Genomic DNA, 22,950 nt, shown 5'->3' on the forward strand with positions numbered 1-22,950 from the left:
AAGGACAGACAGCATTGCTAAATTTGGTATTTACCGGAGGGCAAATGGGGGGTTGGATTTTCTGAGTTCCTTGGAGCAGGAAAGATGATCACCAGCCACTCGTCCCCGTGGGTTGCTCCGGATGGCAGGATCAAAGATCTTTACTGGCCTCCCCTCTGCTTTTAGAGATGAATAAATAAGGATGTCCTGTCCGAGATATTTGGAGCATCCCCCTTTGATCCCCTCTTCCACAGGCTCTATTTAGCCCTTCATCACTTTCAAACTTGCCACGTCCTCCCAACCAGTCTCCCCACCTCCATTTCATACGCTTCTGCCTCTTTTCCACCCTGCCTCACACGTGACCAGGTCTCCCGGCTGCCTAAACCGCCATCAAGAGTTCCCTGTCACCTTCAGAATAAAGCTTAAGGCCTTGGCCAACCAGGTGGGGCCCGCCGAACCTCCCAGGCTCATCTCTTACCATCCCCATGAGCAGTGGGCGCTCAGGCCAAGAAGCCACAAGCTCTTCACCTGGTCCTCTCGCTTTGTCTGTGCCTGGGACAACCCCTACCGATCCTTTGGGAATCGGCCTTGTCCCTGATTCTCTCCCCACCAAAGTGGCTCGATTGTTTTGGGCACCCTCTGCGCTCACATCCCTCTGCTGTGGCCCTGCCTGGCTGTCCTGTATCTACAGATATGTCTCCCAGACTCGGAGGCTCTCAGACAAGGACCCTCTGGTTCGTCTGTGTCCTCAGAACCTGGCACAGGGCCTGGCCGGAGAAGCAGCTAATAAAGACTGGAAGAACTGAAAACAATAAGGCACTGAATTTCAACGAAGACACAGGCCGTTAGAATTGGAAGCGGCTGTCCTTGGATCTTTGAGAATGTATCTCCTATTGCATACATACAAGGGCTGTCCTTCAACGAGATGATCACTGGCCTTCCACCCTGCCAGCCACAGGCCCTTCCCCTGTCCGGTCCTCTCACAGGACTAGTCTTTCCACCACCGGGCGCAGGCCCCTTGACCACAAAGTGCCTTGACTTCCTGCTCACCGTGTTCAGGGTCTAGACCTTGTGACTCCCGATGGACGGTCTCCGTCTGTGGTACTTCATCCATCCAACCAAGTAGCTACACTGGACCACATACTCCACCTGGGTGCCGGGGACAAAACGGACAGCAAAATCAGATGGCGCTTCTGGCCTCACTGCAACTAACGGTAAGACATGTAAACAGACACTTGCAAATAGCTGTAAAATATCAACCGTGACGCGTGCCTCGAAGGAGAAATCAGCAGTGCTATGAGGGCCCGTCACAGGGAGATTGGTCCTGGTGTGAGGGACAGGAAAAGCCCAGCGTGGGGGCGGCAGCAAGAACGCGGGGGAGTGTGGGACAGATGAGCGGGCACCTCGGAGCCGGGAGGCTGTGACCAGGAGCCCTTTTTTGTCTGTATCAGCAACAGGACGACACTGGCCTGTGTTTAGGCATCATTGTGTCACTGAGCTGGCGTTCTAAATGTTTCTTTGTTCATTCAGTTATACAAGCATGCTCAGTAAGATACGTGCATTTTTCCTGTGATGTCATTTTTTTTCTTATATAGTACAAAGTGTGCATCTCGATACCATCTATGCCTGTCTATATATAAACACACAGACACGCTCACACATGCTCAAGCACACGCGCATAGAGCTTCTTCCTTCTCCTTGGCACTCAGTTCTGCATAAGGCAGTCGGTCCGCTGAAATGCAGCCATCATGATCAGCGCCTTCATGATTATGTAACTAACACATCTTCTATGTTTCTATCATGTCATATATTTGAAATGTACAGAACTCTTCAGTGAGCGCCACTTCACCAGGAGACGTACATGCATTGTCTCCCCTCCTCACAACAGCCCCACTGGTAATTTCTGTTTCCTCATTTTGCAGCTGTGGAGACGGAGGCTCAGAGATGTGAAACCGCTTGCCCAGGGTCACACAGCCAGAAGTAGGGGAAGGCAGCCCTGGATCCGAGCTCTGCAGGATCCCACCTCCGTGCTGCCTCCTTCCCAGCATTTCAGGACCCAAAGGGACCTGAAAGAAAGGCCAGACAGCTGGCTGAGTTAGGAGACGCCTGTGGCTGTGCAAGTTTGCCTCTATTTCAATAAAGAGCCATTCAGGGAATGGGGACCATGACCGTGGCTGCACAGACCAGCTGGGCTCTGGGGACTCGATGGAGCCGCCCAGGCATCGACAGCCCCAGCACAATAGATCTGCTGACCCAGCAGTCAGAGGTGAGCCCGGAGGTCACTGGCCCTTGGCCGAGAAGAAGGAACACAGATCTGGGATCCTTTTCCATGGACCACACAGGGAGGGTGACAGAAGTCTCTGAACTCAGATGGCCAACCTCAAAGCCCACTGGGCATTTGTCCCAGGCCTTTGGGGTCAGCCCTAGATTCATATGCAACCTGCGCGTCTGACATTTGCTAGGCACTTTCACATGCATCTTTCCACCAATCCCCGTAGTGACCCTTGGAGAATAGTACTTTTAATATCCCCATTTAGAGAGGAAGAAAGGGAAGCTCAGAGAGGTTCAGAGTCGGCCCCAAGCTCACACAGCTACTAGGTGGTAGAATTTCACTCCATAGACTTTCACGTCCATTCATTCAATAAACATTTATGGCACGTCTACACGGTCCAGGCACTGTTCTAGGCCTTTGGAATACACAGCTAAACAGAACAGACAAAATCCCCACTCTTTGTGGGGCTGACATTTGAGTGCCACGGTGCCGGGGCCCGCGCACTCACTATTGAAATAAACTAAGACCCCGGTCATGTGGTTGTGGAGGAGATAGGGGTGCAGAACATTTCAGAGCACTGCAGAAAGTTTGGGGGTGCTCTGACAGGTGTCAGCAGAGGGGCTGTGGAACAGAGGGTGGGCATCAGGGAAGGATTCCTGGAGGAGGTGGTACCCGAGATGGTCCCTGCAGGATCAGCCAGGGACGGGACCGTCAACCCAGGTTGAATTCCCAGCTGGCAAAGTAGCCCGAACCTGGTCTCTTTGGGCTGCTGTGCTCGGAGGCGCAACAAAGCTGCCCAGACCTGATTTGTCCTCCCAAATATAGCTTGAGCAAAGGCCCTGAAGCAAGAGGCAGGGCTTTGGTTCAGGGAACTCTGTGTCTGGCTACAGTCAGGGGTTGATATGGCTGAAGAAGAGAATGGGCCTCGGGCTTTCAGGAAGCACAGTAAGTTTTGAGCAGGAAAGTAGCCCAACGGCTTTGATGGTTTCAAACATCACTCTGGGGCCGAGCAGAGGCTGAAGTGGAGGTGACAGGGAATGGGCAGGGCTCTCCAGGCCATAGCAGGACTGGGAGGGGGCTTCTCCAAGCCCAGTGCTCTGAAAATTGTTTTTTAATTTGTCTTTTCAGAGGCAAAATTGTCCTTGCTCATTAAAAAATAAAAGAAGAAAGGAAAGGAAAGGAAAGAAGGAAAGGAAAGGAAAGGAAAGGAAAGGCTGAAAATAGGTGGGGAGAAACTTCTCTAACAGCAAAGTCAAGCCCAATGTTCTCTTTTTAAAACATTTTATTATGAAATAGTACATGTCAAGGAATATATGCAGTTTATATTGGTTTATAGAGCATGATAAAAAAAGAAACACCTGTGACCCCACCGCTCAATAGTGTAAGAACTGTAACTTGTTGGGGTGATCAGAGCTGAGGTGGGGTCCCCTTTGATGCCCCCTCCAGTCCACCCCCTACATCCCCACCTACCAAGAGCTAAATAACTATGAGGTGAATTTCATGTTGGTCTCTTCGTCTTCCTTTGTCTTTTCTGCTTACGCATATAAATGTGTCCTTAAACGATATAACGCTTGATTTGCTTGTTTTCAAGCTTTATTAAAAACGTATCTTGGGCCCTTCTGCCACTCTGCAGTTTTAAATTCAGGGCTACGTGTCTCCGATTCACCATGCTGATGCATGAAGCTGTAACTTATTTGCTCTCGCAGGTAGATGGTACGTTCACTGTATGCATACACCCCACCTCATCTGTATCCTGTCCCCTGCTGGCGGGCCTCCAGGTGGTACCAGCTGATGGAGGGACCATCTCCAACGGTGCCGGTATAGGCATTCGTGTGTGTACTTCCCAGAGCACCTGTGCACGAGCTTCTCTAGGGAACCTCAAGGGTGGACTTCCTGGGTTGCAGGGCCCAGGGCCCTTTCCACGTCTCTGCCCCAAGCGGGTCCCGGCAGTCCCCGCTCCGGCCTTAGTACCAGCATACTGGAGCCCAGAGTGCGGCCGCCCCTTGCAGGCAGGCCCAGGCCGGCCCCTCAGTCATTTCCCGGGACTCAGCAGGCTCCCCAGACATCCCTCTTCTGCCAGCAAGACCAGCAACCCTCCAGCTGGCTCCTAATTAGGTCACAAGAGAATTACTCTCTCACTCTGGGTCTGTTCCACATCCTTCAGCACTTGGGCCTAGGCAGGCTCTGTTCACAAGCCACTGGGTCCAAGGAGACAGAATACTATCAACTATGGAGCTGACTGCGTGCCAGGCACCATTCAAAGCACCTTCCCTGTGTACGAACCCACTTGATCTTCACAACAGGCTGCACGAGGCGAGGACTACATTATCCCCATTTTATAGATGAGAAGCTGAAGCACAGGAAGTCCAGGAGCTTGCCCAGAGTGACGCATGTTGGAAGCAGACGGCAAACCCAGGCAGCCGGGCTCCTGCACTCCCCACCACTCTGCTAGCTCATCTCTTAGAAGAGGGAGAGAGGCGACTCCTTGCCCATTCCTAAATCCGTCAGCGTTCCTTTCCATGCAAGGAAAAGAAACAGAACTTGAATAAATGTAAGCAAAAAGGGCACTTACTGGCTGGCAAAAATAAATCCAGAAGCACAGGTAGAAAGCGGATCTCGGGACCCACTGTGTCCCTGGGGGCAAACACTCAGAAACCTCTCCCTCCCTACCTCTCTCTATCCCCACCTTGACATCCCTCCCTGTAAGTGTGGCCTTTGTTTTCTTATCTCAGGAGGGGCAGGAATGTGGCTACTCTTCGCCTTTCAACAGATCCACCAGTTCCCATTAAAAAACAAAACACAGGGCACCTGGGTGGCATAGACTTTTAAAGAGTCTGACTTGATCTTGGCTCAGGTCATGATCTCACAGTTCGTGAGTTTGAGCCCCACATCAGGCTCTGCACTGACAGCATGGAGCCTGCTTGGGATTCTCTCTCTCCTTCTCTCTCTCTGTATCTTCCCTGCTTGTGTGCTTGTGCTCTCTCTCTCAAAATAAATAGATTTTTTAAATGTATTTAAAAAAAACCCACAAACAAACAAAGCAAACAGCAGGGAAGGGTGCTGATGAGCTCATTCTGGGCCACCTATCCTTTCCTGAGCAATACCAGTGGCCAGGGGAGGCTGGCATTGGCACAGGGAGGATCAGGGGCCCCATCCCAGGAGGGGGATAGCACAAACGCCCCTTTCCCAGCACAACCAGAGCCGGAGATGGTGAGCAGGGCAACTGACCTGCAATGCCAGTTTCGTGTGTTACCAGGGCCCTGGTGTTCCTGTGCCAAGCAATGGAATAAGCCTCAGGGGTCCCTGCCTCCTCTCTGGAAATTCATCATGGCATGGGCAGCCCTTCCTTTTTGAGCAAGGCCAAGGTCATTACCCAGGATCCAACTAGGCTGAAAAGAATTCTTTTCTTAATAGCTTTCCATTTGGCATTCAGGGAAAGGAGGTTTCCACTAGGTATTTTTAACCAACAAAACCTTCCATGCACCTAACCCATGGAGAGCCCCAGGACCAGCTGAAAGAGTGTGAACATTATGCCCAGACTGCTCAGGGGAGCCACAGTGCCTTGGGATGGGGGCGGCGGCGGGGGGGGGGGGGGGGCAACGAGGCCACTCAAGAAAGCCCAAGGAGGAGCATGTACTTCCTCTTCAAGGGGAATGGGGCTCAGGGCACAGGGAAGGGAAACAGAAAGCAACGCAGGGGACACATGATTTGACATGAGCACATGCTACATGGGCTGGCCTGGCTCCTCATTGCCCACCTTTCCCCTAAAACCCACCCAACCCTCATCTAGCCCTGGGCTCCTGCCACCCCTGTGGACCCTGGCAAAGGCCTGATACGTCCTCAGTGAAACCAGGTCAGAGAGCATTCGAGAAGCAGCTCAGGGAGTCAAGCGGACGCAAATCTGGACAGCAGAACAAAGCCAACCTGTCGGCCAAGGAAACTCAATCCGATTATGCCCCGGAGCCCCCGTGGCCGGAGCAGCCTTGTGACAGAGAAGAAAGGGCGCTTTCATGGGCCTGGCCCTGCCTGCTACCAAACCGGGCCCTGCCAGTGCCCTGCCCTCTCTCTAAGCGGCCCCACGGGACCTGCTGGCCCCTCACCCAGCCTGGGGATGGGCATGGGGAAGGGACCCCTTCACCAGGCCTCAGAAGACACGGGTAGTGGGAAAGGGACCTCAGGAAAAGCCACAGGCAACGAATGGCTTCAAGGTTAAGTCTCGGGAGATAAAATAGACTGTGTGTTTGTCCTGGAAATTGGCTCATGGACAGATTAAATTTAGGAGTAACTGGGGCAGATACGCAGGGAAGCATGTTTCCTTAATGAGCCCGTCTTTATTTAACTGCTTAATCATTTACTGGGCCAAAAAATCTGGAGGTGACTCCAAAAGTCACGAGGATGAAGACAGTGACAGATTGAGTCCTGTCCAACTGCCTCAAGGGCTGGGCTCCTATGACATCAGGTCCCTGTGCCCATCGTCCTTGTCACCCTGACGGGACAGGGCTGGGCTGCACTGATGGCCCCAGTAACCCCCATGGGGCACAGCTGCTTTGCTCAGGAACCGCTTTTCTTTGACACTTCATTTTCCTAACAGGGAGGTCACTGGGATGGGCAGTTAACTTGGGCACTGCTCCCTCCTCCTGCCCTGATACGACCCCCTTCCGGCTAGTTAGTTCGAGGAGCCCTCCAGCCTCCTGTGTTCCCTCCACCACACTTCTCCTCCATCTGCCCATTCATTCCTTCAACAAAGAGTTTTCCAGCAACCAACACATAGTGTTCCTGGTGTGAAAACGTGGTGTTGAAAAGGTCCCGTGAAGTGGTTGCTTTCATGAAGCTTCTTACAGCCCTGCGGGGGGTTGGTGGCCTGTAATCCAGCAAAGCCTTCCATTTTTTCATTATACGCTGCAACAAGGGCACTGAAGAAAAAGAGGGAAAAAACTAGGTTCAGGGGGAGGGGAGAGGAATGAATGGGTGGAGCACAGGGCGTTTTTAGGGTGAGAAGGTTATTCTGTATGCTACCGTATTGGTGGACGTAGACCTTATGCATTTGTCAACACCCACAGAATGTACGACACAGAGAGTGAGCCCTCATGTAACCGGGGACCTTAGTTAATAATAACGTACTGGTATCGGCTCAGCAATGATAACAAGTATACCAGCCTAATGCAAGATGTTTATAATAGGGAAATCTGGGGGGGGGGAGGGGGTGGGGTGGCGGGGAGAGTACAAGGGAGCTCTCTGTGCTTTCTGTGCAATTTTTCTGCAAACCTAAAACTGCTCAGAAAAATAAAGTCTACTAAAAAAAGTCAAAATAACTACAAGAGACTCTGCTGGGGAGCTTGATCTACACTTGGGCATCTGCATGGGCGTCTGCTGCTGGAAACCACACTGATTGACCATTATTCATCCTGGGTCACATCTCCCCTGCAGGGAGGGCAGGGCGCGACTGTTTAGTGAGTGCCTGTTATGTGCAGCTCATCACCAGGCAATGCTCCTCTGCTACGCTTGCTATAGAAGTGGGGGAAGGGGTCCCATTCTAGGGGATGTACCAGGACCAACATGGGGAGAGAAGAGGAGCGGGAATGGGTATGGTTCACAACAATAGAGCTAGCATAACAATTTCTATTTGGGGAGGAAACCTTTTATTTCATAATACAGAATGTGGGAAAGCTGAACAAAGTGCTCATGGCTGGTGGATGTACATGGAATACTTCTCAGTGGGCCATAGAGAGGTGGAGCCTTTGAGGGGGGAGGCAGAGACTTTTGCGTTTAGCAAAAGAGGACATAGACTCGAAAAGGCTGAGAAATGCGGTACTATCACATGTAAACTCACCACCGCATGTGAGCAAGATGATAGGATTCCCATTTTCCGGAAGGGGCCACTGAGGTATAAGGTTAAGTCACGTGCCCATGTCACCCTGCTAAGAAGTCTACCGAGGTAGAATTCTTTGTGGGTAGAAAGGCACCCACAAAGGCAGCAGCCATCACTGCCAAGAGGGTGGTGCTGGGGGGTCTACTGGATGCCAGTGGTGCTCCTTGAGAGACTGGAAGTCATGGGCCGTGAGTCAAAGGGTCAGCGGGTCACATTCTGCCTCCAAGATGTGTGTGCGATGGTGGCCATGGGACCTACATGGGGCTGTGCTCCAGGAGAGGGACCTGCAATCTTGATAGTCTCCAGAAGCCAGGGGTGGCATCCTAGGAAATAGAGTAAAAGCTTCATTCATCTGGATGTCACTAATGCAGGACACTATTTAACTGGCCTGGGCTGAGCCTGATCAAAAAGGTCTGTAGAGCTAAGATGTGGGGGGAAGGACATTTAACCTCGGTCAGTTGGCTCGTCAGGTGTCTTGCGTTTCTGGTGCTTTTTAAAAAGTGGGAGCGGGGGGGGGGGGTTGCCCGGGTGGCTCAGTCGGTTAAGCGTCCAACTTCGGCTCAGGCCACGATCTCGCGGTCTGTGCGTTCGAGCCCCGCGTCGGGCTCTGTGCTGACCGCTCGGAGCCCGGAGCTGGCTTCGGATTCTGTGTCTCCCTCTCTCTCTGCCCCTTCCCTGCTCACGCTCTGTCTCTGTCTCTCAGAAATGAGCAAACGTTAAAAAGCAAATAGACAAAAAGTGGGAGTTAATGAAGTCGTATCGTGGGTAGTTTCAAGAGCCTGTTTCCCTCTTCCTCCTAAAAGCAGGTCCTAGAGGACCTCCAAAAGGCTAAGTGTCATTAGCCACATTAGGATGAGAAGACAAAAATGATCTGGGAACTCTGAGCTGCAGCACATCCCCCTCTGTGCCACCTCTCGGCCGCAGCGGACACGCCCCCTGCCCATGCTGCCCAGCACGGGTACCAAGCATGTCAGAGAACGGCTGCTGCTCTGAGAGGACACGTGTGTTTCATTCCATTTCATTTCAATTTCAATTAGTTTAGATCCTGCCTGTCTTTGGGATTTCGCGTCTGTGTGTCATCCCCCAGGTATACAAACTTAAATTTTCTTTTCTATTAAAAAGATAAATAAATAAAAATAAAAATAATGACTCAGCTCACATTAAAGAGTGCTGCCCCTCTGGACAGTGCCGATTTCTCCCTCCTTCAGTCCAAATTCCTGCCCTCACCGCAGCACCACGGCGGCAGCTTGCCTCCTTAGCACACCGCGATGCCACAGAAGACTTTTTGCACCTGCTGAAGTGGCAGATACCCTGCGAGGGGACTTCTTGCGGCTCGGAGGGCAGAGGTGACTTTCCCAAGGTCTCTCAGCACTGAGGGGCAGAACAGGCCCTGAGAGGCCTGAGACCCGTGTGGTTCCGAGGAGGTCTTACTTCCCACAATGCCCTGGTGCCCCAAGCTCCTGGCAGAAGAGGCATTTATTTCTCCAGGCCAGCCCTCCAGAAGAGGGCTGGCTGGCAGAGGGCAGCCCTGCTGAGCACTTGGAGCCATAAGATCTAAATATTTGCACCAACAAACAAGCATATTTGTGAAGCACCAGCCATGTGCCAGATGCTTGCTGGCTGGCCTTGAGGATACAGCATTAGACACCGCAGACAGGACCCCTCCTGGTCCCCTCCACAGCTCCAAGCCAGGCGGGCACATGACAGGCACCCAGCCGTCCTGTGCGGGAAGGATGGTTTTTTTTTTGGAGTCGAGGGGATGAGTCAGGAAACCTTGAGTCCCTAGTATCTGATTTTCATGAGGTGCTCTGCACATTTTTTTTTTTTTTAAAGAACAAAAGAAAAAAGTTTCAACCTGCAAATATGCTTGGGAATCACTGAAAACAACACTTCCCCTGCAGGAGACTGGGAAATGCTCATCAGCCTTTGAAGAAAAGGGACGGGGAGGCAGGAGGCAGACAGGGAAGTGGACAGAGGCCTGGGTATGGGCTTGGCATGCCTCACTTCTGAACCCTTGCTCTGTCCCACTCACTGGCGGGGTGACTTTTGGAGAGCTTCTCCAAGGCTCAGTGTGTGCCATCCATACAACGGGAATGTGGTAACACTACATCTTATATATGACATTGGGTGGGTCTGTGCCTGGCCTGGGGTGATGCTCCACGAACAGTTTCCCTGTCCTTCACTTGGTGGCAACATGGAAGGCAGGGAACGGAGGAGAAGGAAGGGAGGTTGATCAGGGATCATCTGGCTGGCCAGCCTGGGCAGACTTTGATCACCAGGTAAGAAAATGGGAGTCTCTGTCACCAGGTTCCATGGTACAATACTGTGGACAGTAACCGAGCAAAGCACACGTGCTCTGCCCTGAGCCTCCCAGCTCCTTACCTGCTTGAGTTCTGGCCCCTTACGCTGCCCATCCCAGCCTGGGGTCCCCACCCCCGTGCAAGCACAGGTCGGCTTCAAGGGGAGACCTAAGCAGCCCTCAGAAAGGGCTGGCTGGCCTGTGCACACATCCTCTCATGAGGCGCCCACTGGGGCCCGGCCCAAGACTGCAGGAGAGCATGACCAGGTTCCCAGGGCCCTGCCGGAGACTACGTGTTAGGAGCAAACATCGATACCACTTTCTGTGCTCTTTCTGCTAGAGGCAGAAGCTAAATGCGGCACGTGCCTCTCTGAGACCACAGCTTCAGATGGAAAATCAACGGCAAGGGCTGAGTCCCAGCTCTGTGACCTTCCTGCTGTGGACAGGTCACCTCCTTCAAGTCCTACCTACCAGCCTAGAGGCTTCTGGAAAGTAAAAGCAGCTATCCAAGCCTCAGTTTCCCTTTCAGAAAAATGGGAGTGGAAACACCTCCCATACGCGGTTTACAGTGGGTGTTTTCTTAAGTTAGTAGTTCTCCCAGTTGGGGTCCCTGGGACCGCAGCAGCACAAGCATCAACTGGGAATGCTAGAAATGCAAATTCTCAGGTTCCACCCCAGATCTAACTGAATTCTAACTCTGGGGTGGGGCCCGGCAATTTGTTAGTTTTAACGAGAACTCCAGGGGTTTCTGACACTTGCTGAAGTTTGCAAAGCACCGCATTACGTAGCCGAAAGGGAGCTCCCAGTCTGACTGCAGTTGGCTGGGGGCAGAGCTTGGGGTGAGACAGCCCCGGGAGAAGTCTCCGTGCCTCCACTTCTAGCCAGTGGACTTGGGCAAACTGGCTGCTCTCTAGGCCTCAGCTTCCTCATCTGCGAAAGGGGAGGGATATGTGACTTTGCAGTAAGGCACCAGACACAGTCCTGTCAGTGTCTAGAACACCGGAAGGGCTCGGTAAAGCGGTAGTTACTATTGTGGTTGGTTTTCTTCTTAAACAGTCAGGTACCAGGGATTTATGTTCTGAGAAAGGGGCAAGTTTCTCTGGCTTGAACCCCTACCATCATCCCCCAACTAACATTCCCATAAGGACTGGTGAGTAAATTGCTAAAGGGCCCTCTGCTACCCATCAGATGGGAAGCTTTCCGCGTTTGAAGGAGGCCAAGGATTTCAATTACCCGGGATTACAAAGGAGGGCCTCGGAGGCACCATATGGCCTGGGCCCGGTCGCCCCATCGTTCTGTGTGATCAGAGACTCTCGTGTGAGATATTAACATAATATCCCTTCCAAAAGCGATTACAGAGTTGCAGGCAGCAGAATGTCATTTGGTGGCCGCGGCCCGCTCTCATCAGCGGCGATGACTAAACAAGCTAATCAAATCAGCACAAATTTGCACACGGGACCGGCAGCTGGGCCTCGAAATCGCCATGGCAGAGGCATAATCCTGCCGTGGGATGGCTTGACTAATGCGCTTCCGGTGGGCAGCCGGGCCCTGGTGGGCGGCCTGGCAAGTCTTCACGGTGAGGGCGGATGCACCCACAGGCCACCACAGCATTGGTCTTGGAAGGAACCAAGAGTCTGCATCAGCAAACAGCAAACCGAGAGGAGAAGGAAGGGTAGGCATCTGTGCCCCAGTCTCTCCAGCGTTGCTGTATCACCGTGTGCGTGTGTGTGTGTGTGTGTGTGTGTGTGTAAATACAGACAGAAAGAGAAGACAGAGGGAGACTGGCTGTCACGTGCACTTTCCTCCCATCACTTCCTGAGAACATGGACTCTGGAGGCTGCGTTGGTTCAAGTTTCGGTTCTGTCATTTGCTGTGTGTCCTTGAGCAAGATACTTAATGTCTCTGAGTTCAGTGTCCTCGTTCCGAAAATGGGATTGGTGAGGGGCACCCGAGTGGCTCAGTCAGTTGAGCATCTGGCTCTTGATTTTGGCTCAGGTTATGGGATCAAGCCTTGTGCCAGGCTCCGTGCTGGGCATGGGGCCTGCTTGACATTCCCTCTCTCCCTCTGCCCTTCCCCCACTGGTGCAAGCATGTGCACACACACTCTCTCTCTCTCTCTCTAAAAAATATGGGCATGGTGAATGTTCTAATCTCTTGAGGTTGTTATGAAGATTAAATGAAATATTGTAAAGTTCATCACATGATGTCTGACATAGTGTTCAATAAATGGCAGTTATTATTATTATTATTATTGTTATTATATTGTACAACAAACTTCACCGTGGGCCTTCAATGTGCCAGGCCCCAGGCTCTGGGAATGCCAAGTGAAGGATGATGCTGTCCCTGCCTTCAAGGAATATATAACGCAACGGGGGTGCAAATGGGTAAGAACAACAATATCCCGTGATGAGTTGTGAGAGAAGGGAGGCGAGCAGCAGGGAGGTACAGAGTGCCCACAGCAGAGCGCCCCAGCTTTGGGGACCTGGGAAATCATCCAAGAGGAGGTGATCCCACAGCCGGTTTGGGGAGAGGGAGGTGGGATCACGTAGGAGAGCAACAGCGGAAGCAGAGACCAGAAGTCAGAAACAGGTGCCTGGCTGGCCTTCCCGAGTCCCCTGAGAGGCAGCAGTGGGCAATCTGCCCAAGGTCTGGGCTTCTCCAATCTGAGACAAGATCAGAAGGTACAGCCACATCCAAGGAAGCTGGGATAAAGGGACACTCTCCTGGAGAACCACATCCACTGAATCTTGGCTCCCAGGCACGAAATGGAGGCACCTCTAGGGCAGCAGGAGAGAAAAGAGGCAAGGAAGGTGCCTCCCTGCACACGCCTGAGCCAAGGCCCTTCCCAGGCTGCCGCTCTATCTGCAGAGGAGTGGGGTGCCAGCTCAGCACCCCCCACCGCAGTCGCCTCCTTTTCTACCTCACAGATTGTCAAAAAGCCGATGCAATTACTGACTTTATACCTACCTCTTTTCAAAACCTAATTCACTAATTTAAACAAAAACTTCCTAGCACTGCCATAACTGAAGAGCCAGTCCCATTTGCCACTGAGAGAAGACAGCTGTGCAAATAAAATGGACACCAAACAAGGTTCTACATCTCTCGTCAGATGCTGTCGGTTCCTGAGGACGGGGGGTCTGGGTCTGGGAGTGAGGGGGTGGAGGTGGAGATGAGCAAGTGTTCTGAGAGGTGACAAAGACATCCCAGCACCCAGGTGAGACTCCTCCATGTAATCACAAGGAAGGAACGAAAGTTGAAAGGGGACAAATGCTCGCTGGTTAATTCAGCGTAGACCGCTTCCCCGTTTGCCCTGTTCTTGCAGACCACAGGTCCTCATCCCAGCTACTAGCCCGGCCCCAGGGGAGATGTTGGCCCCAAGAATCTCAAAAGCCCTTTCTAACTATAAAACTCTCCGCTGCCCTGAATTTATCAGCTCTTTAGGACAGGGAGACATGACCAGGCATGAGCCACAGGCCACCGTGCCTGTCCTGAGTTACTCCCACCCAGTGATGCAGACCGGGATGACACTGCCCGGCCTTGTGGCCTCTGGTGTGGCTCGGTGGGCAGGAACCACCCTCCCTCAGGATATGGCAGTGCCCAGACTTTTCTCCTCAGACTCTTGGCCAGACACCTGCTGTGATCCTTCCCATGGCCCCACCTTAGCAACACCTGTTTCCGTGGCCTCCTTCGGCCCACCAGCCCAGCCTCACCCCTACTTCCAACTCCAGTCCGGTGACTTCACCCCTAACCCTCAGAACAGAGGCAAAGCCCCCAGCAGGCCAACGCGACCCCTGATCTACCCATGCTGCCGCCCTGGGCCGCCTCTCTCCTGACTCCCCAGCCAGCTCCCTTTCTCAGAAGACTTGGCTTCAAATTCTAGCTCTGCCACTTGCGTGCCGGAGTCCCAGACAGCTCACGTCCTCTCTCTCAACCTCAGTTTCCTTCTCTGTAGTAAGGGTCATAAGATCACTGCCCTCCCAAGGTTGTTTTGAGAATCAAAGGAAATAATATCGGCAAGTGAATTTGCAAAGGCAGCGAAATGCTGCTCATGCAAGTGAACGAATGAACGAGGGAATCGCCGAAGGGGAGAATGAATGAATGAATGAACCTAGTAGACCTGTAGGGGATAGACAGAAAGCCACATGTAAACTCGAGGGACCGGGGTTCTTGTCCCGGCCTAGAGCCAGCTGACAGGTCACCGTGGGCAAGGCACTTTGCCTCACAGGCCTCAGTTGCCCCGTCCATCGAGCAGGTTATCTCCGGATTCCTGCAGAGGTTGTTTCCAGCTTTGCAAGGTAAGCAGCGGTTCAGGGTGTGAGCCCAGCAAGCGTGCCTCTGCAGGTGCATGGTCTACCTGAAGCACAGTCTACGTCCGCTATCGTCCAGGCCTAGGCAGCGTACCCAGGAGGATGGGCAGGAAAGAGCAATCTCTCTTATGCAGCAGGGTGGGCATGGCATTTAACCGTGCAGGTAAAAATACCGACCGGGCCATTTCCCAGACGGCTGATGATCTCAAGCAAGTGACGTGAGTGATGAACCTTTGCTTTCCTCATCGGTAAAATGGGGTGAACTTTACCATTCTCCCTGGTATGCTGGCAGAACTGAAGGAGAGGGCGGATTCTTACCACTCGCTGGTTCTTGCTGCATACACGTGTCAAACTCTCAACAAAGGTAGTATTCCTATTTTTTGCCTTTTTTAAATGTTTATTTATTCTGAGAGAGAGAGGATATCCCAAGCATGCTCTGTGCCGTCAGTGCAGAGCCCAATGCGGGGCTTGAACTCACGAACCACAAGATCATTGACCTGAGCTGAAATCAAGAGTCAGATGCTTACCCGACTGAGCCACCCAGGCGCCCCTCTTTTTCGCATTTTTAATTATTGCTGACCTGTTACAAATAGCCTTCACATTGAACGAAAGGGTCTGCAGACAGAAAGAACATCAAGCGAAGCCACAGGATTTGGGGGTGCTCTGTTCTTCAGGCCCTTCTCGACCACACCTGGGGCGGCCAAACCTGAAGGGCCCAGAGGGAGAGCAGAGGTGAGACAGGCCAGGCCTCAGGGTGGTGGTGGCCCTGGTCACCTCCTGCTCCTTCTCAGCCCTGCCCTGGAGGCCAGGAGGGAGACCCCCAACCCCCTCCCCACCACATCCCTAACCCCTTCTGAGACCCACTCACAATCTTAATGAACAGACACAGAGACTGTGCAGGCAGAGGTGTGTGTGAGTGCACAGCACCGCGGACGACAGTGCTGACCAGGAAATGGGAACCTGAGTCTGATCCCTGGTGCCGTTCCCCTCAACTCCGCGACCTGCGCCAATGACCCAGCCCTCTGTGCTTCAGTTTCCTTCTCTGTAAAAGGAGGACGGTGTCGAGAAGACGACGTTACATCACGCAGGGATCCTGATTAGCAATGCCTGCTTCTGGTTCACAGTCCACGCTCCACGGATCCCAACAGCTGTGTTGTGTAGACGGCAGTGTATTTCCCTTTAGGCTGCCGTGCTGGGGGGACAACGTGGCACGATCAGGAAGGGAACGTTGGCCCTTGAAGTAGGGCTCCTTGGCCTTCTGAAGCAGGAGGCAGTACAACAACGTGTGAAAGGGGTTCCGGCCGGGGTTCTCCCCACTGGCTGCACATTCGGATGTCCTGAGGAGGTCTGAAAAATCCAGTGCAGGGCCATTTCCCAGACCAACTGCTTCAGACTCACTGGGGCATGGCAACCTGGCGGGAGGCTTATTTAAAGCTCTCCAGGTGCTTCTAGTGTGGAGCCAGGGTTGAGAACCAGGGGCTTCCATCAAAAGCACAATCTCCCGGGTCAGTCCAGCCTGGGCTGAAGTCCCGGCTCTGGTACTTGTAAGTGCAGCCCTGCGTGAGGTACACAACTCACTCGGTCTTGGTGTTTTCATTTGCAAAAAGCAAGCAGTAATCCTATATCCTCACAAGGATGATAAGGATACAGAGACTCTCTGAGAAGGCAGGTAAAAGCACAGAGGCCCAGCACTTATTAAGTCCTCCATAAATGACAGCTGTTATCATAGATGTCCTTCCTTCCGATAAATTTACAGTCGCAGTATAACATTAGGTAAAGGCAAATTCAACAGACATTCAGGACCAGAACATTTACTTATGCACTGCTTTCTTTTTATTTGCTTGTTGGTGTTTGTTAAACCCCACCTTGTTTTAGGAAAAACGAAGACTTCCAGGTGTATCTGCATTACAAATATTGCTAAGTTATTCAAAGTAGCACCTCTCACCGGACATGAATGCTTTACATGGCTTGGTTCTTCAGTGCTGTGTTTCTAGGAGGGTACCTCTGTGAGCCCCTCCGTGGGGCTCCGTGCAAATGAAATCACGCACGACAGACACCTTTGACGGCTAGCTGTTGCTTTCCACATTCTCAGAAGGGCCCTTGACCCCACCGGCTGTTTGCCCGGTCGTGGAAGCAGCTGATTTTGGACTCTGCCAATCTGCCCTGGTTACAGAGGGAACTACAGCTCAAAATCCACAGAGGAAGGAAGGAAGGAAGGAGGGAAGGAAGGAAGGAAGGGAGGGAGGGAGGGAGGAAGGAAGGAAGGAAGGAAGGAAGGAAGGAAGGAAGATGGGAGAATGTTCCAGAAAGGCCAGCGGGTGGAGGAGAACTCAGGAGAACTGGATTCGAGGTTCACCACTCATGGAGCTTACTGGCTGTGAGCCTTAGTCCTCCACTTGATAAGATGGGGGTGGCCAGTGCTGTCGTCTGCCAATGCACCTATATCACATGGTTTCAGAGGCTGTGCAAGGGCACTGTTCGCGTTTCCTGTGGCTACTGTAACGAATAACCACAAACCTGGGGCGGGCGTGGTGGTGCCGAAAACAACAACTGTCATTCTCTTTGTTTTGAAATCAAGGTGTTAGCAGGGCCACGCTCTCTCAGAAGGTTCTAGAAGAGAACACTTCAAGCCTCTGGTGGTTGTGGCATCCCTTGGCTTATGTTGGCACCACTCCAATCTCTACCTATAGTTACTGTCTCCTCTCCCGTCTTCTCTGTGGGTCTCTTATAGGGACACCTGTCATTGAATTTAGGGCCCACAAAAATAACCCAGGATGATCCCCTCATCTCAAAATCCTTTACTTCATTACATCTGCAAAGACCCTTTTTCCAAATGAGGTCATATTCACAGGTTCCAGGGATTAGGACGTGGGCATATCATTTGGGATGGGCTGCCATTTAGCCCCTTGTCAACCATCTGAGAGTGTTTTGAACTACAACCTATTGCTGGAGGGATAACAGATTTCACAGTGCCCGCCAACCTGATGGGCTGGTGATGGCAGCCCGGAGAATGAGAGAATGCCATCCCTGATCACCTACTGTGTGTCAGGCAATGCACTGACCGCTTTCCACAATCTCTCTCCTTTCATCCCCACGGCAACGAAGCCAAGTACTCTGGTCCCCCTTCCTCAGATGGGGAACCTGAGGTTCAGAGGGCTGAAGTACTTGGCCCAGGTCACTCATAGCATAAGGGGTAGAACTGAACTGGGATTTCAGCCGAGGCGGATTCTGGGTCGCCCAAAACAATGACAATCTGCATCCAGCAAGCATGCAGGCCGGAAACACTGGCTCCTTCTTCCCATGGTCCTCATCAAGTTGGCATCACCCTGCTGATATCAACTGCAGGGTCCTCAAGTCTACACCCCCCCCCCTCCATCCCTGCACGATGCCCCAGTTCAGGCCTTTATCACCTTGTTCCTGGACCACAGCCCAAGTACCCATGACTGCTCTTTTGGAGTTCTGGTATTTCCCCCAGCTTCCTGCTCATTAAACCCACCCACCTCTCAGCAGCTAACATGAATTTAGGAAAATTTAATTCCAGCCACATCATTTCCCTACTTGTGATCCTTCAGGACTCATGGGTCCAAGTTCATGCTCCTTAATTGTATGATCAGTACAGGCCTCTGTCATCTGGCCACTTCTTTTTTGGCCTCACCTCATTCCCCTTCCTGAGTCATATAACCAAGTTGCCCTAGCACTGATCTGGCTGTAGCTCCCCACCTACAACGTGCTGTTTGCACCTCGGGGCCACTGCATAAGCAGCGCTCCCTGCCTGGAACACCACCCCCCTCTTCCAGCCCCTCTGTTCTACTTTCCAGCCTGCATACTCTTTGAGGGCAAGGGACTGCGTCTGTCTTGTTCGCTGTTCTATCCCTAGTCTCAGCATAAAGCCTGGCTCATAGCGGCGGATCAACAAACACTTCTGAATAATAAATGGACAATTTGAAGGCGGCCTAGGGTTGACCTGAGTATCCTTTTCTGGGCTCCAGTAACAGTATTATACTGCAATTTTCCATCTCCCCCACCAGCTTGTGAGCTCATCCAGGATGGAGGGGCCCAATCTAAGGTTACAGACCCAGGACCCCAAGATGCTCCATGACATGCCTGGTTAGGCTTACCCTATGTTTCCTGTCTTTAAGAAAATGTTTTAATTAATTGCTAATATTTCAGTATCAGGTGGTCTCAAAAAAAAAAAAAAATTCAAATTCAGGTTTCTCTGAACAAATATGATCTGGCCACACTGGACTGGGTCCCCGCATGACAAAGATGGGCCGGGGTTGGGTAGCAGGTGCCCCTTCAGGCAGGACCCGGGCTGTCCAGTCCCCACAGGCCCACCCAGCCCACTTCATGCATCTTTGTCACCTGCCTGGCCCCTCTGGCATTTGAATTTTCTGGTCTCAGGACATGTCATATTCATCTGAGAAACTCTCCTTTCACCTGTGTGCTTATTGGGTCTCTGAGGCATGGCATGTCTTACCCGCAAGGCCAAATAAGCCAAACACTTCAGCTGAATGAAACCTGCTTTTTCTTTCTTTCTTTCTTTCTTTCTTTCTTTCTTTCTTTCTTTCTTTCTTTCTTTCTTGTTTAATGTTTATTTATTTTTGAGAGAGAGAAAGAGAGAGCACAAGCGGGGGAGGAGCAGAGAGAGAGGGAGACGCAGAATCCGAAACAGGCTCCAGGCTCCGAGCGGTCAGCACAGAGCCCGACGCGGGGCTCGAACTCACGAACCGCGAGATCATGCCCTGAGCCGAAGCCGGATGCTCAACCGACTAAGCCACCCAGGCACCCCTGAAACCTGCTTTTCTTAGCCAAGAGAGAAACCAGATCAGTTCCAAGAGTCCAAGTGCCCATGAGATTTTTAAAAGCATGGGTTGTCCGCAGTCCGCACACGCTGCCTCATAACCGGGCCACAGGGCTGGGTCCCCTCGGGCAGTGCTTCTTCAGTTTGAACGTGTGCAGGAATCCCCTGGGATGGTGAGGGGAAGGGGTCGGTTAACATGCAGATTCAGATGACAGGGTCCAGGCGGTGCCTGAGACTCTGCCTTCTAACAGGCTCCCAGAGGAAGACGGTCCCTGCACTCTTTCCACAGCAGCCTCAGCAGCACCCCCACAATAGGCAAGCGAGGCCCTGCTGCCTGGCTACCTGGAAAAACATCTCTCAGGTCATTCAGGTGCTCTTGGGAGCACCACTTGCCGAGTCACCACCTCCCAGAATGTCTATTTCATTTCAGTCCAGGAAAGGAAAATACGGCAGGCAAGGGATACACAGGAGGGGAGGTGGGGAGTGGCAGGGCTTATACATCTATGCTTTTGCAGCTGTCTTCCCCACTCCCCAAGGCTGACGCCCTTAAGTCCCAGAGTGGGTTAGCTCATGGGGTCTCAGGCTGGGAGCCCATGTGGGCTGAGGGATGCTCCCAGGGGGACCAAAAGATTGAGGCCAAGTCAACCTCATCGGCCCAGACACCAACTTGCAAGTTTTTGTTTTGTTTTGTTTTTTGAACAGCCTTCGCATTCAAGCTCCCGTTCCCAGCGTATTATTTTTCCTGTCGGCAGAAGGGAAGGCCTTTGCCCTAGCACGTCAGGGATCTCAGAGGAAGCAGAAAGAAAACTGACACACGCAGAACGGGTCCCAGGGGCTTCTCGCACTGAGCTTGTAAACAGGAAGTTGCAGGTACACTCTATGGGACACCCTGGAGTTTTCTGGTTTGTTTTGCTGCAGCCATTCAGACGTTGGACTCATTCAGATAAACTGGGGAGAGGATTATCAGAAAGTCACTGAGCCCACCCCCTACACCAGCAATGCTTGCTGATAGCAAAGCTGCTGGGCAAAGATCTGCACCCAGGGAGGGGGCAGGCAGCTGGGTGGTGCCACAGGCTGCAGGGATGTGCCCTCTGATTACTCTACCCCCCTTTCTCAAAAATCCCCTGGTACCAACATCCCCCTCCCCCTGCCAAAAGGCAGAATTTCTAGAAGCCAACCCCTGGACGGTGGCTGCAGCTGGCATAGCTTTTCAGCAGCAGGCAAGAGAAGGAAGGGGAGATTCTGGGATGCCTGCTCTTGGCTTTCATTATTGTCCCATGTTTTCAAAGTGCCAGCTCCGGAGGGGGCTGGGGAGAGAAGGGTTTGGGGATTTGTTCGGCCTAGGTATACATAAATAGCAGCAGACAAACTGTCCTTTATCAGCTATTTCCCAGGAAACAGGGAGAAAATTCTTCTCGTAAAAGAAGAGCCTCACCGTTCTGGGAGACAGCCCCCTCTTCTTCTCTCTCCCCTGTGCGGAACACTAAGTCACTGTTCCTGACACCCACCAGGAGGGACCCTGCCGGAGAGAAGGCAGGGCAGGCTGGGTGAGCTGGGCAGCTGCTAAGAAGCCAGGGTCGCTGCCAGCCAGAGCACAGAAATTCTTTCCCAGGAAAGGGGAGGTTACGTACCCTGCTGGGTAAACTGGAAATTCTTAACCACGCAGGGTAAGTAGAATCAAAAAGAGCAGAAAACCCGTTGTGGGCTTTACCAGGAGTTGTAAGTATGCTTAGGGGGAAAAAAATGACAAATATATTTGAAATATTTTTTCCCTGAACCAGGAAGAGGCATTTCCAATAAGTCCATCAAGTAAAGCACTCCAGTGTTCTCTCCTGTTGGTGTTTCAAGGCTGGTTTTGTTATTTCTTCACACAGATGGCCTAGAAAACACTCAATATATTTTTCTTTTCTTTCATCCCCCCTTTTTTGCTTCAAAGAATTTAAGTCTCTCTCATTTGCTCATCTCTTGTTTGCTTTCTATTTTCGATTTAGATAAGACAGTGACTTTAAAAGGCCTTAAGATTATTTACAACACAGGAGAATTTGAGATTCTTTCTTCATAAAAATAATAGGTTCAAACCCCTGCAATCATTAACTAATATTTCACTGAGCACTTGCAGAGTGCCTGGATCTGTGCCAGTGACTTACAGCAGGGGCTTCTAGAAGACTCATGTGCATAGTTCTGTTTGTAATCCTGTTTTTCATCAACGTTTTTTGTTATAGAACTGTGAGTTCTTTATGTATTTTGGATATTAACCCCTTATCCGATAGATGGTTTGCAGATATTTTCTCCCATTCTGCCTTTTCATTTTGTTGCTCGCTTCTTTCGCTGTGCAGCAGCTTTTTAGTTTCATGCAGTCCCACTTGTTGATTTTTGGCAATCTGATTTCTGGGTATTTATCCAAAGGAAGTAGAAACAGGATCTTGAAAAGATAATCTGCACTCCCAGGGTCTTTGCGGCATTTTACATAATGGCCAAGATAGGGAAGCAGCCTGAATGTCCGTTAACGGATGGATAAAGATGTGACATGTGTCTCATGCACACACACACACACACACACACACACACACACACACACACTGGAATACTACTCAGCCGTGAGAAAGAAGGAAATCCTGTCATTTGCAACCTGGATAGACCTTGAGGGTATTACTAATGCTAAGTGAGATAAGTTAGAGGCAGAAAGACAAATACTTATATGTGGAATCTAGAAAAACTGAACTCATAGAAACAGAGTAGAATGGTGGCTATCAGGGGCTGGGGAAGGGTAGACTGGAGAGAAGCTGGTCAAAGCATACAAACTTGCAGTTAGAAGATGAGTAAGTTTGTTGTATGGAAACCAATTTGACAATAAATTTGATATTAAAAAAAAGAAGATGAGTAAGTTCTGGGGATCCGATGTACAATATTGTGATTAGAGGCAATAATACTATATTATATAAAGTCACTAAGAAACTAGAACTTAAGCATTCTCTCTACAAGAAAGAAATGATAATTATACGACCCGATGAAGGTGGTTAGCTAACTACTATGGTGGTAATCACATGGTAATAAATACAATAAATGCATCAAATTAACATGTGGTACCCTTTAAACTTACACAACGTTATATGTCAATTATATCTCAATTAAAAAAAAAAAAAAGAAAAGACTGATGTGTGAACAAACCACCTGGAGAGCTGGTCAAAACAGAGCCTGATTCAGTAGCTCTGGGGCCCTGGGAGCCTGCATTCCTAACAGCAACGTAGTAGCAAGCTTTTGAGTAGCAAAAGCTTTTACTCCCACACATTGAGTAGCAAAGCTTTTACTCCCAACCCAATCCCATCTAGTCCTCGCATGAGGTTGGCAGAATCGAGCTTGGTAAAAGAAGCTAGGGGTTTTTCCCTACAAAAGGGAGGAAGACGGGCTTTAAGCAATCTTTAG

The sequence above is a fragment of the Acinonyx jubatus genome, chromosome A1, assembly GCF_027475565.1.
Source record: "Acinonyx jubatus isolate Ajub_Pintada_27869175 chromosome A1, VMU_Ajub_asm_v1.0, whole genome shotgun sequence".
Classification (NCBI taxonomy): Eukaryota; Metazoa; Chordata; class Mammalia; order Carnivora; family Felidae; genus Acinonyx; species Acinonyx jubatus.